The sequence below is a fragment of the Talpa occidentalis genome, unplaced genomic scaffold (genome assembly GCF_014898055.3).
Source record: "Talpa occidentalis isolate TD23 unplaced genomic scaffold, MPIMG_talOcc4v2.1 talOcc4.18, whole genome shotgun sequence".
Lineage (NCBI taxonomy): Eukaryota > Metazoa > Chordata > Mammalia > Eulipotyphla > Talpidae > Talpa > Talpa occidentalis.
The window spans coordinates 3,126,912-3,132,254 of NW_023601851.1; positions in this window are offsets into that span (position 1 = coordinate 3,126,912).

Below are 5,343 nucleotides of genomic sequence, written 5' to 3' on the forward strand. Positions count from 1 at the left end.
TTTGGGAGGGTGAGAGAATTCACCAGAGCTGGAGTGACGAACAGAACAGGCAGACCAACTAAATACACTGCTAAGGGAGCAGCGGGCGGCAGGACAGGTCTACAAGCCATGTGGGACCGTCACTGGCAGCCCGGGGTTCAAACTGGCACTGTAAAGGCTGTGGGCAGCTTCACAGCTGCCCAGAGCCCAACTGCTGTGCCACTAGGGGAGGCCCATCATGCACTATTTTAAAACCAGGGTGAATTGATTTGATGTCAAAACTTTTAGTTCCCAGAGTGGTTGAGCACAGACTGAAGAGTTAAGTCTACATCTGTAAAGCTAAGTGATAATGATACCAGAAGAGTGCATTTTGAGGTTTTGAGGAACTCCAGTGTGAGCTGATAACATGGGCATAATTAGGCAAGACCCAGGACAAAGCAAATGTGAAATAAAGGGCACATACAGGGTTTGTGGAGAACATGAGTTCTTCTTACTCTAAAGAAGCTGGTTAGCAAATTTTAACCATTGAGAACACCGATGAAAAAATCTGTGCACTCCGAGTCTTCTGTCAGTTCTTAAGGCAATCTAAATACCTCTATTTTTTGATTATTAAATATTAGACATGATTTGAACACTGAGCCTGATACCTTCCAGCTCCATCCAAGTTGCTGCAAATTGCATGAGTTCATCTTTTTTGATTGCTGAGTAATATTCCATTGTGTATATGTAACATGACTTCTTCATCCAGTCATCTATTTGGGGGCATTTGGATTGTTTCCATTGCTTACCTATCACAACTAGTGCTTCAATAAACATAGATGTACAGGTGTCCTTTGAATAAAAGTTTCTGTGTCCTTTGGGTAAATACCTAGGAGTGGAATTGCTGGATCATATGGAGGCTCCCTCTTTAGCAGATTGAGGAAACTCCATGACCAGTGGGTGTTTGTTTACTTGTTTGTGCTGCTCGTCACCCATGCTCTAGATTCTGATGTGAATAGAAAATGTTCCCCCATGGAGCCGATGGTTGTTTAGGAGAAACTGACCTCAAGTTTGATGAGAAAATTGGTGAAGATCTTTCAATCTGTATATTTGGAAGTCTACATATACAAGCACACCTGCTGTTGTGTATAATCTATAAATCCTTCCCTGAAATCCCTTAGCAAGATTACAGCTGAGAGAGTCAGCTCTTCCCAGTTGTGTTTATTATTTTCCAGGTGCTGACTCTGTTGCCATGGGGAGACCTGGAAGAGATCCTTGGTGTTTGAAAGGTGTTTAACATAGCCAGATTACAAAGGATCTTAGGGTCCCCTCCAACCTCTGACTGCCTGACCCTGTCTCATAAACAGACACACTTTTCACAACATGGTAAAACCGCAGCAACTTTGATCAGGAAGAGAGAGCAGACCATCTGATCACATGGAGGCAAATCAGACACACAAAGCTCAGAGCCAGCCATCATTACCATACATAAGATTTTCAGCTCGATGTAAACCTGTCTGTTTACCTTTTCCTTCACTTTCTTTGCTTTGGGGAATACGTCTTTCAAGATGTTACAGAGATGAATGTCATGCAGTGTTTTACCTACATTTTCAACTATATATTTTGTGGTTTCAGTTCATATGGTCAATATTCTCTTTCCATTTTGAGTTGATTTTTGTGCATGGTGTGAGGTAGTATTCTAATTTTGTGCTTTGGCATGTAGCTGTCCAATTTTGCCAGCACCATTTATTGAATAAATGTCCTTGTTCCATTATAAATCTTTGATCCTTTGTCAAAGATTAGTTGTTCATATATATGGATTTACTTCTGGGTTTTATATTTGATTGCACTGGTCTATGTTTCTATTTTCGCTCCAGTCCCATACTTTTTAGTTATTATGGCTTTGTGGAAGAGTTGGAAATCTGTAGTGGACTTTATTTTGTGATACTTCCATCCTAGTTCTTTTTAGTCAGGACAGACTAAAAAGAATATTTTGACTATTCAAGTTTTTGTGTGGCTCCATATGAATTTCATCAATATTTGTTCTATTTCTTTGAAGGCTATAATTGTATCTAGAAAGGCTACTGTGTTTCCCGTGTTGATTTTGTTTTTTGGTATTTTACTAAATGATTGTTTGTTTTGATTACTTTTTACATGGAATTTTTAGGGCTCTTTATGTATATCATCATACTATCTGCAAATAGTGATAGCTTTACTTCTTCTTTCCTTATTTGGATTTCTTATATGTCTTTCTCTTGTCTTGTTGCTCTGTCTAGAGCTTTCAGTCTTATAGTGAAAACTGGCAGCCAGAGTGGACATCCTCCCTTGTTCCTGATCTTAAAGGAAGGCTTTCAGTGTTTCACCATTGAGAATTTATTGGCTGAGGGTTTGTCATAGATGGCTGTTATCATATTAAATTTTGTTTCTTCTATCCCAAGATTTTCGATCGTCTTCATCAAAATCAGAGGTTGAATTATATGAAATGATTTCTCAGTATCTATTGATAAAATCATATGGTTGTTTTTTTATTTTTCTTTTTTTTTTGATGTGTTGGATTACATTAGTTGATTTTTGGATATTGATCCATTGTTGTTCCACTGGATTACATCCCCACTCACTTATGGAATATTATCATTTTGATGGATTGTTGGGTTCTGTTAACATGATTTCTTTTTTCACTTGTTTAAAGGTTTATTTATTTATTTATACAAGCACTGGGTACAGTAAGAGGTGCAGGAGGGTGAGAGAATTCACCAGCAAGAGTGGGGTCAGAACAGACAGACTGACAAAATACAATGTTGAGAAGAGCAGTGGGCATGGCAGGGGAGGTCTGCTGCACCATATGGGACTCTTGGGGGCCTACTGGGGATTGAACTGGTGCTTCATAGGCTGCAGGCACCTTCTCAGCGCAGCGCTCAACCACTGCGCCCCCGGGGAGGTCCTGTTAGCATGCTTTCCTAGAGGATATTTGCATCTGTTTTCTTTAGGGAGGTTAGCCCAGAGTTTTCTGGTTTTGTGTTGTCTTTGTTCAGTTTAGGTATTAGTGTAATTTTGGTTACATGAACCATATTTGATAGCATCCTTTCTATCTCAATATTTGAAAGAATTTTGTAGGATATATACTACATCATCCCTGAACATTTGGCAGAATTCAATTGTGAAGTCATCTGGTTCTGAGATTTTTTGGGGGTGGGTTTTGATTACTCTTTCAAATTCCCTTTTTGTGACTGACCTTCCTTACCTAGTTTTGGCTGATTATAACTCTCCAGCAATTTGTCCATCTCTTCTATGTTATTAAACCTGTTTGCATATAAATGTTCATAGGAATCTCTGATTATTATTTTATTTCTTTTTGTCTGTTCTAAATTATCTTTGTTTATGGTATCTTCTTTTTAAGATTTATTTATTTATTTATACAAGCACTTGGTACAGTCAAAACATGGGAGGGTGAAAGAATTCACCAGAGCCAGAGTGGGGAACAGAACAGGCAGACCGATGAAATACACTGCTGAGGGGAGCAGTGGGTAGCAGGAGAGGTCTGCACGCCATGTTGGACCCTTGCTGATAGCCAGGGATCAAGCCAGCACTGCAGAGGCTGTGGGGAGCTTCGCAGCCCAGAGCTCAACCGCTGTGCCACCAGGGGAGACCCTGTTGATGATATCTTTTTTGTTATTTCTAATTTTTTTTCCTTTGTGAGCCTGGTTAGAAATTTGGCTATTTCACTTATTTACTCAAAGAAACAACCATAGATTCTGTTGATCTTTTGAATTTTTTTAAATTTCTATTGTATTTAGTTTTGTTTATATTTTTATTATAGCCTTTTTACCACTGGCTTTTTGTTGTTGGTTGTGGTGGTGGTCTTTTTCTTGTCTTTGAGACACTAGATTAGTTTGCTTGTTTGAGTTCTTCCTTGTTTCTTGATGTGGGCCTAGATTTTTTTTTTTGAAGATTTTATTTATTTATGTATATAAGAACAAGTGTGTAGGCCAGAATTGTGGGGTGAGAGGATTCACCAGCAATAGAGTGCAGAGCAGAAGAGGTAGATCTACTGCAATACACTGCTGAGGGAGCAGCAGGCAGACAGGGGAGGTCTGCTCTACACAGCGTACAGGTCTCTTGCTGGGGATCGAAATTATATGATGCAGGAGCTGGAGACAGCTTGATAGAGCTGTTTGCCTTTTAGCCCTGCAGCATGAGGGAGGCCTGATGAGAGCCTGTATAGCTATGTACTTTGCTCTGATTATTGATTAACCCCGTATATTCTGAAATGTTTTGCCCTCATCGTCGTTCATTTCAACATATGTTTTCATGCCTTCTTTGATCTCCTCTTTAATCTGACTTTCTTCTAGTAGTGTGATTTTCAAACTCCATCAAGTGGGAGGGTTCGTTACTTTCTTTTCATGGTTTATTTCACGTGCAATGCCGTTATGATCAGAGGAGGTAGTTGGTGTGATTTTCATCCCAATGTATCTGTGGATATTTGTCTTGTGGTGCAATATCTGATCAATCCTGGAGAAAGACCCATGCACACTTGAGAATAATGTGCATGCATATTTTTGGGGAGTGCAGTTTCCCATAGAGCTCTGTTAACTAAATGAGGTCTAGTTCTTTATTTGGGGCTCTAATGTCCTTACATATTTTTTTCATGTTGATCAGTCCATTGGTGAGACTGAAATTTTGAAGTCTCTTACTACATATATATTTTATCTCTCTTTTCAGAGATGACAATAATTGACTGATATATTGGGACCTCCTCCATTTGGTGAGTGTAAGCTGATAATAGTTATATCTCTCTGATTTATGGTGCCCTGAGTCATAACATATGACCATCTATTTCTCTTTCTACCTTTTTCAGTTTCAATTATATTTTGTCTGTTATGAGTATCCCTTCCCTTGCCTTCTCTTTTGGTACATTGGTTGATTTACAACCTTTTACTTTCAGTCTGTGTTTATCTGTTGTAGTTAAATGTGTTTGCTGGAGACAGCAGAAGCTGGGATTTCTTTAATTTTTTTTTAGATTTATTTATTTATTTATACAAGAACTGAGGTACAGGCCAGATGCACAGGAGAGTAAGTGGATTCACCAGAGACAGAACAGGGAACAGATCAGGCAGACTAACAGAAATACACTTCTGAGGGTCACAGCAGGTGAGACAGGAGAGGTCTGCCTCTCTATGTGGTTTGCTCCCTGGCCTGCCAGGGATTTACCTCATGCTGCAAAGGCTATGGGTTGCCTCAAATTTTGGTGCCTAACCCGTTGTGCCACCAGGGAGGTCCTACATACCCATCTTTTTATTTTTTAAAGATTTATTTATTTATTTACGCAAGAACTGGGTACAGTGAGAAGCACGGGAGGGTGAGAGAATTCACCAGAGCCAGAGCAGG